This window comes from Dermacentor variabilis, chromosome 2, assembly GCF_050947875.1.
Source record: "Dermacentor variabilis isolate Ectoservices chromosome 2, ASM5094787v1, whole genome shotgun sequence".
NCBI classification, from domain to species: Eukaryota; Metazoa; Arthropoda; class Arachnida; order Ixodida; family Ixodidae; genus Dermacentor; species Dermacentor variabilis.
In genome coordinates, this window is record NC_134569.1 from 66,590,713 (window position 1) to 66,614,080 (window position 23,368).

At 46.8% G+C, this 23,368-nt stretch overlaps 1 non-coding gene across 1 annotated transcript; it reads right to left on the bottom strand.

The window, feature by feature from the left end:
* Window positions 1-2,252: 2,252 nt before the first annotated feature.
* Window positions 2,253-2,334, bottom strand: TRNAS-GCU (transfer RNA serine (anticodon GCU)). Its single transcript has one exon. It is a non-coding gene; the product is annotated as a tRNA-Ser (tRNA).
* Between the last annotated feature and the right edge of the window lie 21,034 nt (window positions 2,335-23,368).

Below are 23,368 nucleotides of genomic sequence, written 5' to 3' on the forward strand. Positions count from 1 at the left end.
GTGCTCTCACTCTATGCAAAATACAAAAAAAATATGAAATAACGAAAATGCATCTTAACGGGTAAATGTCTTTTATTCAAACAGATCTGTTTTCTTCGCCTGTAGCAAACTGCCGAGGAGGCGTAACTTGCGTAACATTACTAAAGCCAAATAAAGCCTGCGCGCTTTCACGTGTGACGAAACTGTCTATGCAAGTGACCATAATCTGGGAGCAATTCTTACGAGAAGTTGATGGCATCGCCTTCTTGACACGTCCCATTTGATGAAAATGTTCCTACAAGAGGTGACTCCAGAGACTGTCCCGACCAGCCTTGCCTAGCCCGAAATGGACAAGCGCAGACGAGTGGAGGACTACTGCGACCGGTTTGGCAACGGTGGTAATTAGGCTTGTTCTACAGCAGAGTATGCTCTAAAAGAATGAAGTAATTGTGGGTTAAGTTCAGCTCCTGCTCTACGGAAAGCTGGTTTACTCTTTTCGAATTCATTGTAAGGGATGAATATTAGACAAGTTAGCACAGCAATCGCTGCCAGCACTCTATGGCATGCGCAGGTTCACCACCTCTCAATGTCATTATCTTCAGACTTAATTTCGTCTGCAATTAAATGAACACGCCCACTACGGGGATACCTTATGTTACCAACTTGTGTACATCTCATTGCCGACTTCTTTGCTTCTCGCCTCTGGTAATGGGTAGTGCGTATTGATGGCAATGGTTGGCAACGCTATAATGGCGGCGGAAGATCACGATGGAACAACGACGGCCAGACAACCGCGGCATAACGACTACGGAGGGGCCACAGCTGCAGGCCCGCAGACGACTGCCTGGTTACGAAGGCGTCACGGAATGTGAAGAAAAAAACGACGGAGTAAAAACAATGGAAAGACGATAGAACGACAACGACTGAGCGAAGGCGGAACGATAACGGTGTAGCTACGAAGGCTTGAGGACCACGGCATGACCACGACGGAATGACGACAGCAGCATGACGTTGACGACTGCATGATTACAACGAAGTGACAAACTCACGACGACGTGAATACTACATAATGATAATTGCAAGATGGCCTGTGACGAATGAAAGACAACAAAGAAATGACGGCGGATTAAAGATGACAGACTATATCCGTTAACTGGTCTGCAATATAAATGGACGACGGTTAGTAAGGTTCGTAGATTTGTCGTCTATGTAAATTGGAGTGAACTTTTGCTTGCTAATGAAATTAAGAAGCATGCGGTGTCACGCTCGCCCAGTCACACGTGAACAGATCTCACTCGATGACCGCGATCACTCGCTGTCACAACGCTTGCGTGATGGAGGGTGGGGGCAGCGGGGAGAGAACACTTCGTGTTGCCTCTCCCTTCAACGCGTCACTGAAACTTGATTACGCGACTTCCAACACTAGGTTGCGCGGGAACAGAGCGCAGATGAAGCCACCATTCATCTCGACTCGCCGAAGTTTTGCACCCACCGCAGATTGAGTTGCATTGCTTATCGAAGTTCAACCTCGCATGACATCTTGTGCCGGTGATGGCAGTAACGCTGCGTCAGTGCTCATACGCTGCAGGTGGTGTTAGCCTGGCCGTCATCGCCGTCAATCGATTGCCGGTGATTGCTGCAGCAATTGGCTATCCACACAGCGCTGGTGGTAGATACTGTGCTCACATTGCGGAAAGGCGTGCATGATGAACAGTCGTAAATACGGACAGTCCTTGTGCGGCTGAGGCATATAAAGCTCACATACAGCCTCGTCCCATACATTCCATCTATGTTGCAGTTCTTGCAGTGCACGACAGCACGTTGTCCCTCTGCTCCTTCACATTTTGATTAAATGGTAAATAGTACGGCGGAACGTTGCTGGAGCGTAGAGTGACGGTTCATGCCTGCTTGCTCTCGTTTCATAAGGCCTACGTCAATGGCGACTAATGGCGACGTGCACGTGGCGGCACCTGGTGCGCATACTGCTAGCTCTGAAAGGTCTATACAGAAAATCACTGCGAGGGCGGCAATTCGCTTGAAGTGTTCATATAATTTCTCTCGCAATAAAATACTGTCCGTGTGAGACGTTTCGATATCCGCCACACTCTGATAGAGGCAAAATCTAACGAACGAGCTTCTACTCAGACTTCAAGAAAGTGGAGGCATGAGAAAAAAATCAAATACCATGTATACTTATTGCACACAACTTCCGTTGTGATGTCTGCAAACGCTAGTAAGAAAAAAGGACAGCCTACCGAGAAAAAAAAAACTTGCGACGAAGATGGGATTCGAACCCACGCGGGCAGAGCCCAATGGATTAGCAGTCCATCGCCTTAACCTCTCGGCCACCTCGTCACAGCGGCCAGCGTGCTTTGCAGCTCTTTGTAAAACGCGCTTCAAGGTCGAAGAAAACTCCGTTCGGAGTGTGATCAATCATGCGACGACTACTGAATGCACGAGTACATCGGAAATAAAAGTGATCCAGCAGTTGCGACCTTTACTTACTGCACGATGCGGCAAATAAAATGTATCAAGCGTAGCTCGATATTATCCCAAACCATCTTTCTTTTCGATGTCGGAATTTTGATATTTTGGCTCCTACCCAAGTATGCCGGCCACATAAGCAGTGCACTGCGAGTACAAACAATGAAAACAACTGCGAAGGACTGAACATTAATCGGCTAATTTCAGAAAGTTAGCATAATAAAAGATGCTTAGACGATGAGAACTTTATTTTTTCTTGAGAAGCGCTTACTTTAACGGTGATTCACGTGCAGACGAAGCCTGTCCAAGTCATCGTGCAAGTCCAAGGCTTCTTTCCATTTCTTCCACTGCGGTTTTGTAGCCAGGGCGACTGCACGGTTTACATTTTCCAACAACGCATCGCAGTAGACTCCGAAAGGCAAATCACAAAAAACTACTACGTCCCATTTGTAGTGTCGCAACGTCGGTATGTCTATCGTTGTTGCCATGAATACAAACACTGGCATGAGCTCGACGTCTTCGAGTCCTTCGGCAACCTCCACCGATTGCCGGCTTAGGAGCCACCGCTTCAGATCCCGTTGAGAAGCCACGGTGGTCGTCAGGGCCAGTGTCTTTCCCTGAACGTTGTCCACAAGAGCGTCACCCTTCAGCTTCGTCATGAGTTTCTGACACTGCGCCAAAAATGCTTGCAGCTCTGCCCGAGGATTGGCCCCGTCCATCTTCTTGGCTAAGCAGCAAGCCGCCACAATGCCTCGCTCACGTAGAGTCGTGCCCACTTCTTGCACTTCCGGGTCGTCAGAGCTGGACACAATGCTGCCAACTTGAGCCGACCAGTCCATCTCGAGAAAGCAGACCTCCAGGGCAGCCTCATTGGCATGTGGTCTCACGGGCGTCGCAAGGCAGCATGTTAGCTTCAGCGGTGTCCTCAGACGTTCGAGGTCACTTTCCAGGCCATCTAGACTGCAGACCTGCAGTTCGTCGGCGAGCGCTAACAGCCACGTCGAAGCGGATGATGAATTCTTGTTCCGTCTAGAAACGTTCTGGAAGCACTGCACGATCTTGCGGTAAGCGTGGCCAAGGTCCAAGTAGTGCTCGAAGTCGCGCAGAACTAGAACGCCGATCTCGGCAGTGCTGACGACTCCATTCGCCAGGAGGGACCACAGCACGTCGGGCTCCACCAGACAGACGCACTTATTAGCTACACTAGGCCAAGACGACGTGGAAGGCACGACGTGGACGTCGGATGCAAGCAGTATGCGCAGGTAGTTCAAGAAGTAGTCGTCCTCTGCGATGCGCTGGCCCACAATGACGGCGAGTGAGGACATATTTTCTCGTATTACCGTCAGGCACAGTTGACGCCTCAGCTCCGGGTGTCCGAGGGCTACCACGCAGTCTTCAGCGAGGACTCTTGTTGTCAGCTCAACTTCACGAGGGCTAGGCACGTAACGGTCGTTCTCGTCCAGCGTGGGCTCGTCTCGCGTCGGTTCAAGTGCCGAGAGGCGCTGCAAAAACTCGGTGCACACAGCGGCCCGAGGGTCGCCCATCTCCGCCATGTTGAACAAATCCTTCCTGCTGAGTTTACCTTGGCCTTGTGTACGGCTCTCGCTATGACTTCGAAGGTCGCTTCGGTTGTTGTTCAGGGCTGAAGAAAGGGCGATGCAAAAATTTTGGTCACTGCGCTAACCACGCGCTGAGGTTCCACAGAAAACATGCCGGGGCACCGCGCGCGTGGGGCGCGTATGTAAGGTAGCCACTTCGTGAACGAAGAAGAAGCGCGAAGAAAAAGACAAGAAAGAATGCGATCGACTATTCAGAAAATATACTTCTGCAAATAACTTCGCGAAGTCAACGTTGTCAACATCCGGTTTCCCGCATCTCAATTTTCCTTGGAACAGCAAATGGTGCTCCATTAGAAAGCTTGAAGTAACGATTGCGAGAGTACGGTGCCAAGTCCCCCCACTGAACATTTACCTCCGCAGGTCCGCTCTAGCTATACGCGTAGTGAATGGATGGATGGATGTTATGAGCCTCCCCTTTGGAACGGGGCGGTAGGTTGCGCCACCAAGCTCTTGCTATTATACTGCCCAATGACCTACCCTTTTTTTTTATTCACAAATTCTCCAGTTTGCCTACAGAAAACCAGAAGGGTCAGGACTAAAGGCGCCAGCATGCGCCTGACTGAGGTCCTGACCCCTGTACGATCTGCGCTCCAGCGAAGCAATCAGGACAGCGTAAGAATGATGAGAAAAGGAAAAAGAAAAGAAGTGGGGAGGGGGCATTTGAACAAGAAATTCATGCGGCAAGTTCGAAAAAGAAATCATACATTGCAAGCTAAGAAAAACAAGCACACGATGTGCAACCAGAAATGCAGCATGAGCAACACACTTTGGGCGAATAATAAAAAAAGCGTAATTAACCATATTTGTAGTACTGCTATTTCAGTTCTTAACGTCACGATTTGCAACAGTACGCTTTCGGGAACAAACATAGGAATCAGGAAACAAGAACAGACCTAGTTCTTTACTACGTACGCTTCACATATAAAAACGCTACAGTGTTCATTATGGTCAAACTGGCATGAATAAGCATTTAGAACTCACTTCGTAAAAACACACAGAATACGAATGAAAACCGTACATCACACCAACGAGCTATATTCGGTTACATATATTTCTTTAATACAATTGTATATATATATATATATATATATATATATATATATATATATTCCAGCATCTTTGCCAAACACCAGCCTACCGTTCTGAAAGTATACAAGCGCTATATTTCAGGATTCATGTCTGTTTACAGAAGGCAGCTTTGACTGCAAGCGTGGAGGCTCTCATTGTCCCCACTTTTGGAGGACGACACTGTACGAACATACCGCGCTACGGCCAGAGCCACGTTCACGCCATTGCACTCAGGTAGGCACTCTTGAAGCATGACTGTGTTGTTGGTAGAAAATAATAATAATAATAATAATAATAATAACAAGAAGAAGAAGAAGAAGAAGGATTTGCAGTTTTGCCGCGGAGCGCCGACTACGACAGCAATGTTTAGCGTGGCGCTTGCACTTCTCGGACGGTGTTGTAACTATATATGTATACGCGGGTCCGACTACGCGGACACGAAATTTCAAAGCTTTACCACGCCGTGTAGGGCCTGTGATGACATCTTAGAGGCGCCGCTACACTGTCCGTAAAGAGCCGCGCAAGTAAAATTGCATCACCTTTAGGTGCGAGCACTGACACTGTTTTGCACTTCCAATATTTAATAGTCTGGGAAGATCTAAGATAAAAGGTATGTGCTGTGACTGTTATACCGCCTGACATTTGGTTGTGGGCTGTCACTCTGAAATTGTGGGGAATAATTTAGTCAATAACATAAAACCTGGTATGAGAAACTTTAGTGATAGAATAGTGTAGCAATGTAACCCCCATATACAGCATGACATACATCATGGCACGACACATAGCATACGTATACCTAAATATTTGCGTAGTGTCATGGCAACCGTGACGGCGACGACGAAAATTCGTTTGGACGGTCTATATAGTTACTGTCGCAATAAGATATTGACGAAGAACACATATAAAAGTGTTATTTTCGACAGTGCTTCTTTGATCAATGCTGTCGAAAGAATTCTTGGTTACCCAGAGAAGTGAATATTCAGCTTTTACGTGTTCGGCTTCAGTTTGCTACCGTTTAACACGAGGGCTTTTTTTTTATTAATTAATTTATTTATTTGTTAGTTCTTTTTTTTATTTTGCCGATGAGACCGCGCAGTTTTCAGCAGAGTAATACTCAGCATCCATACCGTCTTGATTTCGCCTAAATGTTTCATTCGAACTAAGGCGCAGCCGAGATAGCCTCTGTATAGCGCCCATTCCATGCCTGATGCTTGACTTGAATCACTTGAGGGCGCTTTCAATGACTTGCGAACGCACTCATAAATAATCGTGACTGCAATTCTCAAATCAGGCAGACTCGACGCCTCCACATGACTGGCAGGTCGGAGGGACACTATTTAACATGAAACATTAAAATCTGTTCTCACTAATGAAGTATTCTTTTTTATTATTTTCGGACCTGTTGACATTTATTTGGCAGGAAAAGTCTTACTAGTCCAGAAAAAGAAGGCGAAGGTTCAATTTCTTGAATTACTAACCGAAACTGCGGCGACCATGTACCAATGTGAAGTCACAGATTTAAAAGTATTTTTTGCCCGAATGGGCCATTGTTGTGCAACAAAAGTTCACGAAACTTGCTCTAGGTTGAGTATATCGGCCCTTCACAATACAGTGTAATTTTGTATAGGTGAACAATCAACCAATTGTCCCGCGCAGACGCTGTCACTATACATGACGTCACACACACACACGTGCGCACACCGAGCCCGTCCTGCAGTGCGAATGAGCGCGCTCTTAGAACAACGGACAAGCAGACAGGCTCACCTTCCAGTCTTCAACAAATGGCTAAATTGCTGTGGAGCTGTATTCGAAAATTTCCTAGAAAAAGAATAGCGCCAAGTGGCGTCTAAAATTCGCTTGCCGTGCGCGACCTTCTTTTCGCAAAACGCGAGTGGTATAAAAAAATGCGTTTATGCACCCATTTTTTCATAGCGAGCGCTATAGATATCAGCTACAGTGAACTCTCACTTGAGTGAACTTCAAGGGACCGAAGGAAATAGTTCACTTAACTGAATGTTCACTAAACTGAATATTCACTAGACCAACATAAGGCATGGCATACAGAGTCAAAAGTTTGAAGTACAATTCATGGAGCAAAAGACATGGCATCCATAGTGTTAGAAATGTGTGAAATGGAATTTGTACATATCAACAAGTACAAGGTTAGTAACAGTTATAATGCTGCCTTTCTCACTTAGAAAAAAATCTGTAATCTTCTTCTGCACTTGTACTTTTAAAGCACAGGAAGTAACAAAACTGTCCAAAGAGTCAATGTTTTTGTACACTTCTTCTGGCACAGCTTGCTGTTGAGACACAAAGTCTCTCAACTTTCCAATGTACCCTACAACCTCAGCTAGAGTTATAGGGCTTGAAACTGGCTCGGCAGTTGCCTCTTCTTCGTCGCACTCTTCTTCAGGACGAACACTGGAAACAATCTCCAGATCCGTCTGTCCAGCACAGGTAATCAGTGCACTGTCACACTGTGCATAGTCTTCAAAGTATTGCTATCGACCTCCAGCTGATGACAAAAATAAGCCTTGGTCCTCTGAGCAAGTTCGTTCAACTGAAATATTGACTGCTCCGAAATTCGTTTAAGTGAAACATTTTTGCATAGAATCTATAAGAAAACTGCCGGGGATTTTTAAAAAGTTCGTTATTCTGAAATATTCGATAAACCGACGTTCGTACAACTGAGAGTTTACTGTATATCTATATTCTGCAACTCTTTGGGAGCACGACTCAGCGCGTTGGCGAAGGAGAGAGGGACATAAGAGAGGAATTAAGAAAGAAAAAGTCGGCGCCGAGCAAACAACGCAGTTCGGTAGATTTCTGTCTCGCCTCGCTTTATGGAAAACAAAATAATGTGTGACCGACGGAGAAATCGAACCTCAGCCGAGGAGCACAGCAGGGTGTGAGACCAGACTAGTTGGTATTCCATGCTGAAGCGACTAGCGCTCTCACTTGTGCGCGCTTTGCCTCCGATGCGCGTGTGCGTGTGTGTATGTATTTCGACTCGCTTCTAACAACATATGCATTTACTGCGCTTGATCGCCACATCCGTGCTGCGTTAAAGCCGTGTTTTAGTCAAGAATGAACGGTGAAGTCAGTCGACAGGAGCATCGTTTTGCACCCTCCCGGCAAATATGTGTGTGTGTGCGTGCGTGTGTGCGTGTGTGTGTGTGGCTACTTCATTATTAACGCGATAGCGTTAAGGAGCTCGTGTCGCAGAAAAGCCGGTGTCGTCGGTGTCGGTGTCGGCGTCCGCGGCGTTGGCCGTGAGCGATAAATCACGGCAGGCACTTCATAAATAAAAAGCAACTTCCAAGATGGGCTGGGTGGGAATCGAACCAGGGTCTCCGGAGTGTGAGACGGAGACGTTACCACTGAGCCACAAGTTCGATGCTTCAAAGCGGTACAAAAGCGCCTCTAGTGAACGCGGTGTTGCTTAGAAACGAGCTGTTTCTAAGGCTCAGGCGTGCGTCGCTTGCTCCGGCGCACATTTCGTTGTCGCGCCGAACGCTGCGTTGCTCGACGCTCACCGCGTCCGATGCTGGGCGCGTAGTCGCTGCGCCGTAGCCCAATACCCCTTGGCGGGTCGACGGGAACGCTGTCGCGTTCCACTCTTGAAGGCGAAGCTTAAGTGTCCTCCAATTTTTTATTATTCTTTATGCCTCCCCATAAGTATGGTAGCCAACAGCACACGTCCTCGGTTAACCTACCTGACTTTCTTTTGTCGTTGGACGGCCGCCACTCTCCTAGGGCGAAGTACGAAGTGAAAGAAACCTAACTGGGCTGCTCGCTGACAGCCCTCCTCGGATTAGTGATGCGTCGACTTAAAATCCCGATTTCGTATCAAATTCCAAATGGTAGCGATATATGTAAAGGTAGTTTATGCCAGCTCGTGTTTTTAGATAAACGACGCTCTTCATGCACCACTTTCGTATTTGCGTCGTTATGAAGCGGAGTAAAGGAAGGCAAGTAACATGGCCTTCCCGAAATGAAATATTCGGGAGAATAGCCCTCTCTTTGGCGGTTGGACGTATGCCCAAGAGCACACGATATTGTCACGGGCGGCAATCCTGCGGTCGGTGCTTTAACGATGACGACGACGGAGGTGCGGATATCCGGTGTGCACGCAGTATACCATTGCTGCAGCGGTGTGCGTCTTGCCTTGCAAATATATCCTTGTACATAGATTCTCCCTTAACAATATGAACAACTTTCAAGTCGGTATCAGCATGCAAAAGAGAAAATCGCTTTGAAGTGGATTGACTTTTAAGTATGCGAAGCATACGTTTGTTGAATTTTTCTTCTCTGCTATCTAGTGAGAGCTGATTAATGAGCACTAAAATTTTCTTTGCTTCTGAGATCTCCCGTTGACATCCAAGTTCCTCTATTTTGCAAACTGCTATAGGAAAGAGTCGGTTGTGAATAGTAAATTATTTCGTTAAAAGAGTACACGCACACGCAAAAGAAATACCGTAGTCAATTTCTCAGTATTCCCTCAATGAAAATGTAGAACGTTTTTACTGTCACGTAGAAATGATGGTGAAGAGCAAAGACAATTACAAAGTGTCGCGAATCTTTATTAGGCGAACGTACGTGTGCCCTGAAAAACACGTAACGCTCAAAGCACAACGATAGCGGCGCGCACTGTCATCCATCGTAGGAATCTGATCTAGGATCTATTGGCGGCGAGGAGTTACGGAGTCGCCATCTATCGGAAACGCCTCGCTGGCGTAGTATGAGGGATCACGCGGCGCGCTCCTCATAGGTTTTGATGTCAGCGCTCACTGAAAACACCACGCGGGAGCTCTTCCGGACATTTCTGTAAGTACTTTTGAAACGAGAGAAGTATTTTACTGTCTAAATAATAATCTTGGGCAAACTGTAAGCACGGAATCTTTTACAGACGCTATCTCTTTACCAAATACGTACAGTGAACGTCGCTGCGCGCGGTCGCCGCGACGGAGTCTCCCGAACCGGCTTCTTGCGTGAAAGGTAGGCAAACGCTGAGAGCAAACTATGTGAAATATGTTCTTATAGTGTTTGTATAACTAAATGGAGCGTAATAGAAGGAAGCCTCAATGCAGCGATCGCACAGGTTCGCAGCAACCGACTGCGCGTCTGCATGCTTGTCCGCGCACTGTTTCGCTTTCGCCGCGTGCGCGTTTTCGCACCGTGCCATGAGCTTTAGGCCGCAGAATATGAGCAATTGACAGTATACAAGCAGCCATTGTTGCGTGGACGCTATCAGAGGTGGTCAAAAATAATTTCATTGTAGAGACTTCGACGCCTACGGGCATTGTGATGTGCCGTCGCGACGATTCAATCTTTTTTTTTTTCTTCTAAATTCTTGGACGTTACAATATTATTTCTCGAGTTGCGTCGCACTGTATGTTTATCGGTGTTCTCAGAGTGCGATTTCCCACTGCTTCTTTTTTGTAATCCAATGCATTAATTCATAACACAAACATGACTATATGCCATGGATGGATGGATGCATGCAAAACTTTAATAAACTATATGCCATGCTTTTTTTTAATGTGCTTCTTACCGCTCCCTTTCCACTCCAGTGAATTTGCCAGTATCTATAGCATCGACAAGTTCATAGACCAAACCATGAGGACATTAGTCGTGCAGGGGACTCGCACGAGCGTCTCAGTGCGCGTTTTCTGAACATCGCAGACCCGGTGCCCCCCATAGCAGAAATCTCTCGCGTCTGTGCTTGCTGCATACCCGAGTTGACCCCGATGACTGTTTGCCGGTTTTTTGTTTCGCGCGCCAAGCTTCACGCAGCTTCTTGTCCTGCGGCTACGTGTGAATAAGGCTGACACCGGGCTCCGTTGCGTACGTCCGGCACTGCGGCAACGAGCAGTAGTCTACCATGTTGCGTGCCTTCAAAGGCAGCCACTACCTATTGTAGTGCTTTCAAGCGTTGTAAAGGAGACACTCGAAGTGGGAAAATCTCGCCACTAAATGAGGACCGCAGCGTACGAGGGAATTTAAACTCCCGTTTTCAGCTCGCTTAGGCGCTCCCGAAGCAGCCGACGCGGCCGCTATGTCCACGTGATCCCTCATAGCACGTCAGGCCGACGGTGGCGCCAGCTTTTCCAGTGGTGGAGGTCGAGGCCAATACTCCGTTCCATACACAAGCACTCAACGCAGTCGAGGCTAGAGAGACTTCTTGCAGTGGCTTCGTTCGCACTTGGATATGGTTCGATGCTTTCTTTTTTGACCGCAATTAAGTGCAACTGTTTTTTTTATTGAGGCTCAGTATTGAATGAGCCAAGTTTTAACACTTAGAAACAAATACAGTGTGGTATATGGCTGGTAATGCATTGCTCTAGAACAATTTTATTTTTTGTTGTTCTTTCCGAGTTTGTTATTTGCAACCCCTCGCGAGGAGCCTCACATGCATGCTCGCGCCAGGGGGCGCTGTTGGCGCGCAGCGAAGCATGTACAGAACACACGAAGCTTTTCTTGGCCGAAATTCTTGCGTAGCTTCTACAGCATCGACTGCTATGTATGTAACGGAGTACAGGCCGCCATTGGAATATGAACCTGGCAACGTTTAACGCTAGAACGTTATCTAGTGAGGCGAGTCTAGCAGTGCTATTGGAGGAATTAGAGGGCAGTAAATGGGATATAATAGGGCTCAGTGAAGTTAGGAGGCCAAAAGAAGCGTATACAGTGCTAAAAAGCGGGCACGTCCTGTGCTACCGGGGCTTAGCGGAGAGACGAGAACTAGGAGTCGGATTCCTGATTAATAAGAACATAGCTGGTAACATACAGGAATTCTATAGCATTAACGAGAGGGTGGCAACGGTCTTGTTGTGAAACTTAATAAGAGGTACAAAATGAAGATTGTACAGGCCCACGCCCCTACATCCAGTCATGATGACCAGGCAGTCGAATCATCGTATATTCCGGCGCAATTGCTGGCGCTCGCGCACGACCGAAAATGTTCGCGAGTATTCGCTCCACGCACGCAATCTGCTTAACTGACACTCTTTCGCTATTGAATTGCTGACGTCATTCTGGAAATTTCGTATACATGCAGACTCGTCTTGCGCAACACGATAGCCATGTAACAGTGGTTAGAGGCTATAACATCTGCAACGAATTACTGAAGAAAAAAAATGTGGCCAATTATTTCCACAAGAAATAATTTGCAAGCAGCTGTTTTTATTCCTGATGATACGCCATGAAACCAAGCCTGATGCCACCAACGTTCAGAAATATAATCGGGAACGCACGTAATGTTATCGTACACCTTGTGTGATATGTATACCGTAGCGCTCAGGTGGCTCTTGGATAATGTATAGGACACTGCATTGTTAAGTCAAAGTGCACAGTTGGGCACATGCAGTTAAATTCGTGAACACCTTTTGCGTCAAGAAAACGTGTCCAAGCGTTCGCACATGCTTTAACACCAGCGTGCAGCTCCATCGATATTCAGCATTTACCGCGCATAACATTCAAAATTATACGAACATAAATCTTGGTAACATTATTATCATTCGAGTGTTGATATTTGTAACTATGAATACGTAGTAATTTGTGCAGTTTTGTGCGTATTTATTTATTTATTTTACCCCCAAGGCCAAAGGCATTACAGAGAGGAGCGGGCAAAAAATACAAACAAATGGAAGCAGATGAAAAAATGCAGTGAGTAATAACACTGAAAAAAGATTAACGTAGCAGGCTTAATATAGAATGCTGGCTAGTGCATCGCGAGAACGTTGGTTATCACCGATAGGTGCTACGTTAATTAACTTTTCAATAATTGATCTCAGGTGGCTAAAGTAAATCAGTAGCTTGGAGCCGGTCCTCGACATTATCCAGCTGAGCGAATAAGATTCGTTGAACCAGTTCCCGAACGAAAAATTCGGTAGAGGCACTTAATACTGCTTACGTGTGGGAATGCGAAAGCATTATACTCATTTTCGTGAAATGTTTTCTTTTTTTTTATGCGCGTACCTTATCCGAGCAAGCTCTCGCGTACGTTTCAAATGCGCCTCGGCAGGGCCAAATGAAAACGCGCCAAGCGTCTCAACGCACTCGCTTGCCCGCGAAGAGTTCTTAACTCGAAGGACCGCTCAGCCGCACTCAATCGGACATAAAGACTGTCTATTTTATGCCCTCGTTTTATACACTCATGACGTGGCGCCACCCCCTATACCCATTGGGTGCGTTGTCACGTGCCCAACGACGCACGCACTACGCCACATGCGCACGTTTCGTCAGCCAGGTAGCTGCGTCGTGACGTCCCCATTGACGCACGCACTATAGGCACACATTAGAGAGTTTTAGTATAGGGGACGTAAGCGCATTGCGTACGCAAGAACTGGGGGCGACGCTACTGCGCATGCGCAGATCCCTACGTCTGGGTCTGCGCATGCGCAGCACCGTCACCCCTAGTTCTTGCGTACGCAAGCCGCTTGCGTCCCCTAACCTAAAACTCTCTATTTAGTCAACCAGAAACGCAATGCCGCTGTGGCGTCGGGGAAGCCTGCTCGTCGCTCACCCAGAAGGTCCGAGCTCGATTCCCGCCCAGATTGAAATTTACCTAGTAGTCTTGTCAAAAGCATTAGTTTACTTTGTGCACAGGAGCTTCCCCGAGAAACCTAACGTCAATTCCACCGTTGTTTTACGTGGTTCATACTGTTTGCCGTCGGTCATTTCTAGTACCATCATTTGGTCTCGCCGACGACTACAACGCCGGATTCTCACGCAATGAGGCATATAATGCTCTCGCATTAATATTTTGCATCTAAACACTCTGTGAAAGCGTACCTGACGCGAAAAAAAGAACGCCCATAACGTCGACACATTCACACACCTACACATGCAGGCACGCGCACGTGCACATGCGGGCACACGTAGGCGCATACACGACCTCGCACGCAAATGCAAGTGCGTGGGCGCACGCGCACACACAAGCACGGGCACGCACGCTCGATCAAGACGCGCACCCGTGTACTTTCTCTCTCCCTCTAAAAATACCTGCGCGTGCAAACAGACTGAATGACACTCGCTCTGCCATAACCGCTCCAACGCAAGCTGCAATAAACCGCTTTACCGTTTAAATTTGACACCTCTCCTTCAAGTCAGTGCGCTCTCTGCCGAGAGAGTGCACGAAGGTGACGATCAAGGGCTGTAAATGCATATGTATGTTGTCAGAAGAGAGTACCCTCGCGACATAGGCTCCGACTACGGGGGCGCTCAGGGGCCCGAGCCCACCCCCACACCGCCACCAGCCCCCTCCAGAGCGGACTCAGTACTGCGTATCTAGCTGCAGAAGGAGACATGTATCCGAACACATCCCCTAGGCAGCAGCTGGTGCTCAACGGCACTTACGAACTCATAGATAATAAGAGCACAGTGAAATCTGATGCATTTGTTTTCTTTGTTTTTTGAGCAGGCATTCCAACTGCCAATTCGGTTCATTTAGAAGCGGGTATTTACTTTCCTGAACGCACCGGTTTTGCCTTTTCTGAACACGTGAGTCGCTTGCCGGTCTGTTTATTTCGCTTTTATTTGGTGCCACGATCCTGTTCTTGCAGCACCGTATGCACTCTCATGAAAACTAAAACCTCCACTTTAAATTGGCTTTGGTTCGATGCAAGTTTCTGGCGCGAAATATTGCTGCGCGCGCACTCTGTCGATGCGGTGTGGGCAAAGTCGGGATTTTGAAACATGCTATATGCCTATTACATCGTTTTTCGCGTTTCGTGCGCGGTCAGAGCGGCGCTTCGTTTGGGTTATCAAAGGGCTTTTGTTATCAATGTGATCAATCGGCTTTGAGAAACGGATAGGTGCGACGTATGGAGGAAGGAATAGCTGCAAAGCCGCGAAACCTGCTGTTGGTGTTACGCGTACCATTAACAAGGAGATGCGATGTCTCTTCGGGTTCGCGACAGGCAATGCAGTTGCTTTCAATCAGCTTATTTGAGGGCGCTGCTTTATGGATGCGGGTGGGAGCGCAGTCGCGTGGAATTTTTCATATTTCGTGAGGTTTGTTTGCCAGTCGGAAAAAAATTGCGCGCAATTAGTACGTCGCTGAAAACACAGCAGTATAGATGTCATTCGGGCGTGTCTGGGGCTACCTACAGATGCCTCACTGACACTTTGATAATTGGGACAGTGCTTCTTGAACGAGATAATTAATTGCAATTGTCAAATTAAATTTCAGGAACGAAAGAATTACTGGCGGCTACTCCACTATATTGGAAACAATACGCACTATATAGGTTTTCTTCGAGTAACGCAACTGCGTTTTTTTAAGTTTTCGTGCATGATAGCTGGGGCACCCTGGATAATTCACTTAGTAACCGAAATGAGGCCAAGCCAGATTCACTCGAAATTAGAATCAGCAGCAGTCATGCGTGGGAGCGCTTGTACTTGGACTCAAAGAAAAAGAAAAGAAAAAGACGGAGAGAGGCTGCGGTTTCGCAGGGAAGGCGCAGCAGTATTAGTGATCGAGAAGTATACGACAGTTAGACGAAGGAAGATCACACCACCGAGAGACGCCATATTTTTGCTGGTGGGAGAGGACTTAGGCTGTGAAATCTCGTACTATAAGGTCTTGTAAATTCTCATATAAGGCCGTCATTTATATATATATATATATATATATATATATATATACATGCAATTCGGGAAGCTGGTGTCGCCCCACCCCACCGGAAAAGTGAAAACTTTCAGCCTGCGCCTCGCGATGCTGTTAGTTGAAACTTGGTGAAACTCGGCCGATATTTTGAAATATAGCTTCCTTAAAGAATGTGTCCACTGGTGCATTGACGCGAAGTTCCACGGAACGTCAAAACGGCAATGTCCGAAATTTCTGGAATTACCCATTTTTAGGCCTTTTCGGACACTTAAGCTGAATTAAACTATCCATTGCTGCGAACAATCCCACGTATACCTACACCAAGTGTATTGTTCTAGCTGCAGAAATTTGTTAAAATTGCCTCTGGCAGATAGCATAATTGTTGCTAAATTACTCCGTGAGGAGGCCGTTACTTCTATGGGAAACCCAAAATTCGTAATTAACTTATTAATATATAGCTACAATGATTATCGTTAGTGATTCGAAGGCAGCCCTTCAGTGCATACAAAGCCCTATGCACCACGGACCCAATGAACTGGCCTCAGAAATTCGACACATATATCATCACAGCCATGACAAGGGACACAACGTAATCTTTCAATGGCTTCCAGGACATTGTAACATCAGTGGGAACGACCACGCCGACGAAGCCGCCCGATCTGCGCATGAAAGTGGTCAAGTCTTCATTACGCTTTCGCGAACAGACGTTGCGGCTGGGCTGCGTTTGATGTACCGTGATTGTACTTTGCCCCCTGTGGGACTCGAACGTTTTCACCATGTGTCGTTTGCGTTCGTTGTCTCCGGACATACAGATGCACTTCACGTCTGGATTACCACGACGTGAACAGACCATGCTGTACCGCCTGTGGCTAGGCGTTGCCTCAACGAACTCGTATGATTTCCTTATTGGAATGGCCAACAGCCCCACGTGCGACACATGCAACAGCGAAGAGACGCTCACACACATTATCATCCCACGATATAGTGTCCAGAGACAGTTGATGTGCAGAGTACTGGACCAGTTGGACAGTCGTCCACTAACAGAACTGAAAGCTTTAGGTGAGTGCTCTGAAAGAACATCAGCGTTGAAGGCCTTACTCGCGTTATTAAGGTTCCCGCGGTCTACGGTGCTTAACGATAGACTTTAAGAACGCCGTCCCCTACCGCTCTATAGTGTACGCGCTTTGTTAGTGCTCGTCTCGATTTCTCTATATCTCCCCCTTCCACTCTCTTTCTCTTTTTACCGCCCTTTACGTATTCCCCCGTGCAGGGTAGCCAACCGGAACTACCTCTGGTTAACCTCCCTGCCTTTCTCTGTATTCTCTCTCTCTCTTAATTAAACAATTACTGTACGACACATATTTCAATCTACGCATTGTAGCTGGTGAGCTCGCGAAGCACATGTATATTTGGAACGAATTCTCATGACTACATCAGTTTTGAGGTCTTGTGCTTCAGTTTTGTGCTTCAATGCATAAAACAACGTTTTCTTTAAAAAGGTAAGTGGAAGAAAATTGGAGGAACCTTAAGCTTCGCCTCTAAGAGTGGAACGCGATAAAATTCAAAGATCCCCGACTGCTTCTCACGCTTTCCGACAACTGCAGCGTCTGTAAAGTTTACCAGGAAACGCTGGCCGTGAATTCGCAATGCACGGAGACGGGCTTTCTGGTGGAAACGCGGCGGCCTCTTGCATGTCAGATCTCCTGTTACTGTTTCACACATTTAACATTTGAAGCTATGACAGGGGCATCACGGCTTGCAGAATCAGCTGTCTTTCCTTCCTTTAGATCACTATCTATAGTTGGATGGAAGACATTATTAAATGAGCCGCTTCGTAGCCTACAAAGGATAGGTTAACGATGAATAACGAACACCAAATGCGATAACTCATATAGCTGCAGTCATGTCATGTCATCATGCATGACATGGCATGACATTGATGAAACTGCAGATAACGATATCGAGGGTAAGGCACATATATTTGTATCAACGACGTACCTGAACGAGAAATTCGTCTGAATGGCGGAGCTATACAACGCAGCGAAGGCGCACCGAGAACTGTGAATCGGCTTGAGCTACGCCTTATAACATTACTCATTGATAAATTATGTGTCACGGATGAGTTCCGCAAGGAAATTTAACACCTGCTTTTTCTGAGTCACGCGCGCGCTCTTGAAGAGGGCATCAATTTACCTTTGAGTATGGCGCATGACGCACTGCTAATTTCCTCGGGCCTTACAGCTGAATTCTCCAAGTGCTTCATTCATTCGTAACGCTGAACGAGACTCGCCTACTGCGTATACTCGAAAACAGTGTCCAGGAATTAGGTGATGGGGTGACGATGATGATTTATTGGCATTGCCAAAACGGGGCGGCGACAAAGGCCTGCTTGAGCTAATCAATTAATCTATAGATATCTATCAGTCAAGCACTTTGTCTTTTGTCTCCTTAATTTTTATTTTATTTTCCTTAAAACCTCTACATATACCTTGTGCCTATGCATGCAATGGATCTGGTCCTATCAACTTTTTTCTACCAGTATCTTAAACGTCTCTCGCGTATGTCGATTGCTAGCCTGTTAGTGCTTCCATCTGCTTTAAATCCCAGCGCCTCCAGAAAGGGAACGTTTCCTGCAGGTCTCGCTGGGCTGAATCCTTTCGCATTTCTTTAAGATGTGCTGAGCTGATCATGGTTTGTCGCTGCAGCACACACATGCCTCATCCTATTGCGAATATTTGCTCCGATGCGTTTTTGTCCTTAGACAACCAGCTCGGCTCTCAAATAGCAAAGCACTGTCCTTTGTGTTATCGTACAGATTTTCCTTTCTATTTCCTGTCATTCTTGTAAACCTCCATGGTCGTTTTTTTTTCATCCTTTGCATCCAATTTGCTGTCTCTGTTTCTTTCACTTTCTTTTTAATGACTCCTGGTTGTCTATTTACACTTTCAATTACCCTGTACCTTGTTGCCAACTTTATCTCTTTCTCCATTCTGTGTCCGCGCTTTTGAGGTACAGAAACTTATGCACTTAAGTCGCCCATTTATTTTCATTCATGTTCATGAACCTTTCTTCAGAAATAATCTTGCTCTGCGCTTATCTGACTTCAAAAGAGCTCATGCCAACTCATGTCACCCTGCACTGCTTCATATATGCAGTTTTATCGTAGGCCTCCAAAGCCAACCGGCCTGCCGATTTTTGGTTAACTTCCAACGCCGACAAGATATCCCATTTTAAGCACAGAATGGCATTTGCGAACATTAGCGCTGGCACCATTACTCCTTTCCAGATTCCATATGTATTGTAGCCCCAAAATGCTCTTTGTTTCATTGTTGTAGCACTGCAAAATTTGCTAAATTTCAAAAAACGAAACCAGAGGCCATGTAACTCTGTATCTCAACAATGCAAAACTATATTGCAATTCTGTAAGCTGGACCTAATAATACATCTAAAGCGAACAAAATTATATACTATACGCCACCCTGAACTATACCAGTAATTTCTGAATATGCATTTTGCAAAACGCTCGCAAACAGTGTAAAGAGTTCGCATAAGTTGTAAACTATATACATCAAATTTGTCCGCTTTAGATACTGTAACGGATGCAGTTTACAGAAATGAGACATCTGTTTTGATGCTGAGCACGGATTTGTGAACTTCGTGTTAATATTTTTCTTTTTTTTTTAGATTTATCGATTTTCGGCTATTACTTGTAAAAAAGTCCATGCCTTAGATAAAAACTCTGCATAATGCGGCAAGAATAATTAAACTTTCTGTCTTATATGCAAGAAATTTAATTGTGTCTTAAATGCAACAAGTTTAATTGAAATCGGTCAAGCGGATTTCTTATAAAAGCCTTCTGCGTTTTACATGTATATGAATAGGCGCCACCGAAGACGGGCTCTGCGAATCATTTTGCGGTTACCTGGCTATCTAGCATTGTTTGTGGTCTCGCAAAACGATACCAGGTGGACCAACGTGTTCCTATAAATGGACCTCCTTCCAGTAAGCGAACCCTGTAGCGGCCACCACTTCAAATAAATTTGACGGGCAAGCTTTGGGTCAGACGACAGAGCAACCTTCGTAGACGCGGCTGAATACCCAGACAGAAATAGCTATGTAGCAGTAATCGCAGATCGCACCCAAAAACCCCTTACAAGCGTATCAATTAATACCAAACATTCCGAGACCGCAGAGGAGGTAGCCATTGCACTAGCATTGGTCTCCACGAATGCTCAGTACATCATTAGCGATTCTCAAGCGGCCATTAGAAATTATGCAAAAGGTAGGATCTCTCCTGAGGCATGGCACATCATCAGAGTCAATGAAGCGAAGTTCTCCAATGCAGAGAAGAACGGCAGGCAATTGCTCTGGTTCCCAGCGCATACGACTCCAGACATTCCCGCAGTCAACCTCAACGAGGTAGCACACCGCGAAGCTCGAGGTCTTACTCGCCGAGCTGAGCAAAGAGTGACTTCCATCGGTCAGGAGAACGCGGAGGAGGAAATCTGGAGAGAAAAAGATATATTAACAAGATTTAGCGATATTACCAAATTCTATCAAAATTGGAGGCGAGTATTACCACCGCCTCACACTAAACTGAACAGAGCTGAGTCCGTTACTTGGAGGCGACTACAAACAGAAACTTATACGAGTCCCGTGCAACTAAAAACTTTCTACCCCGATATATACGAGAGCGATATGTGCAAGCTATGCAATTCTGTTAGAGCCACCCTTCAACACATGTTGTGGGGATGTGAAATATACCAAAATAAAATGGCAGTCTCCCCAGAAAATCTACGGGCGCGGTGGTCGGCCGTGCTGCTCAGCTCAGAACTCCAAGACCAACTTTGGGCCGTCCAGCGAGCCAAGGAAGCCGCACGGGAGCAGCAGCTCCCAGTGGCCATCTAGGCGGCCCCAGGCCCGGGCCTTCCAATCGCCGGATTCCAAATAAAGTTATCACATCATCACACAAGATATACACGCTCCCGCCGCTTCTCGCCTCTATGCAGTCGTAGCGTTTCACCTAGCAGGCTCTCGGGATGGCCGTCTGTGCTTTTTTTATTACTTTTTGTCGTTTGTGTTGTTGAAGTAGCTTGTCATCGTCCTGCTCTTGAACGCGCGTATTTGCTTACGTGTAGCAATAACAAATTTGCCCTTTACCGACTCGAAAGCAACATGCCGATGCGACGTCAGCCTTTCTTATTCAACAGCTTGGCCAATACTCTGATCCTAGTGGTGAAGACGTGCGTGAGCGACAAACGCGTTGCGGCAGGACCATGGCAGGACTTTCTTCGGGATACACTCGAACGTCGTTTGGAGTGGCTCGACGTGAATGAGGCGGTCAACGTACGCATGCACGCGCTTGCCTAGAGCGGGCAGTGCAAGCAACTTACCATGATGAACAAACAACGCGCAAAAGTTCTGCACACGTATTGAGAGTGTACTGCAGGACAAGTGTTGCTTTTATCTCGAGATATTTGTCGTATGGCATGGTACGGAGGGGCGGTGGGCGGAAAGCAAGTGTACGCAACATATCGTTTTGTCAAGCGCGTAAAATTTCATTTGCCTGTAAAAAGAGTAAGACTCGCGAGTTGTGTATAATGCAGGAACCGCGCGAGTGTCGCTTTGGTCTTGTACGATGCATTCCTATGGGCTCTGTGGTGACATTCCTTATTGTTAGACCCCACGTAACCGTGCTGCTAGTTCCGCCTGCATGCGCTAACGCGTTCTTCGGTCAATGGTAAAAGCCCTGCGATATACATACCGGTAGATTAAAACATCGCCGAGACTTCCGAATTAGTCGTATAGGGCGACAACTGCAGTTCGAATCCTCACAGCCCTGGTGTCGTGCTTTTACCAGAACACCGGCTTGCCTCACTCAGCAAGGATCACGTGATGACTCACTGGTAACATGATGTTTCTTTTTTTTTTGTGTGTGTATGTGTGTGTGTAAATTGACCATGCGCGCCACACCAGTGCAATATAATAATAATAATATAATATTTGGGGTTTTACGTGCCAAAACCACTTTCTGATTATGAGGCACGCCGTAGAGGAGGACTCCGGAAATTTCGACCACCTGGGGTTCTTTAACGTGCACCTAAATCTAAGCACACGGGTGTTTTCGCATTTCGCCCCCATCGAAATGCGGCCGCCGTGGCCGGGATTCGATTCCGCGACCTCGTGCTCAGCAGCCCAACACCATAGCCACTGAGCAACCACGGCGGGTCCCAGTGCAATACGTTCAACATTCCAAGGCGGTTTGTGCAATCGACAGTACAGCAAGTGTCCAGCATGAGACTCGTTGCAAACGCTGAACTTATCGCTCGAGCGTCAGTTCACGGAGTCGCTTTGCAGTATTTACCGCTTGCAGTAATGCCGCTTGCAGTATTTCCCACGAACCGCTGAAGTGCTGGCTTTATCTAATATTCTCCCTCCGAACACGATAAAAAGTCATTATTCAGTCCCTGAAGCTCAGGAAATTGCCGCGGATCATGCAAGGGATCGCGCACTCACTTCGCACATCTGTCCTGCGGTAATGGCGGCGCAGCTTAGAATGCAGCTGGAGCGAGGGTACACGCATGCGCATAGCGGAATTGGAAAAAAGTCCACTGAGTAGTCGTGTGCGTGGGTCGCGACTGAAACGTGCGTGTGACGACAGCAGCACGACAACCACGTTACAGTACACTGTACCACGCTGTAGACGATCGTATGACGGGAATGGCATGACTTCCGCGTCAGCCGTTCGACGCGAGCATACGCCAATGTATTTCGTTAGGCACTTTGACAATATCTCGAAACTGGTGCAGTCCTGAGAATTCGTTCCAATGGATACGCCTTGCGAACTCACCGGCTATAATTCTTAGGTTAAAATATGTGCCATCAAATAATTACTAAAATTAATAAGAGTAGTTATGTTAATTATTAAGTAATATGTTAGTTGTTAATTAGCACATTGATTTCTCGCAGAAGTAATGGCCACCTCATCAAGTAATTTACATCAAGCGTTAAAATGGTGCTACCTGCCACAGAAAATATTTAAAATATTGATGCAGATAAAAAAATTCACCGACGATTACGATACTCCCTAACGCGATATTTGAGCGCAGCTCCATACATGTTTTCATTTCGCGGGTAAATATTTTGTATTATGATTATATAGGGACACGGATTATATCACACAGAGAACGCTGTGAGTAATGTGGCTGGTGCGGACAATCTGTCTCGTGCGACACATTGCAAACAGAGCGAAGTGTGGCGCCACTGCCTGGGTATCGGGAGATCGCGAGAGGCAGCGCGTGGGTGACGGGTGGGCGCGATTCAGAGCAGCCGCCGCAGACAGATCTCAGCTCATGCGGCGCTTTGTTTCCATATATGATGTAGGTGGGCGACCTCGCCGCGTGCCTTATCGATGGCGTCATCAGTGGATAGATGACGGCACGCTACTCTGGCGACATCTCGTAGCGGTCGTCGCCGCAGAGCTCGTCTTGCGCGACACTACGTTTTTATTCTCACGCTCTCGCCATACCCTCCTCCTCCTCCACTTTTCTCCTCTCGCTCTCTTCGCTATCGCCGTCCTTCATCCCCCGCTGCGCTCCGCGTT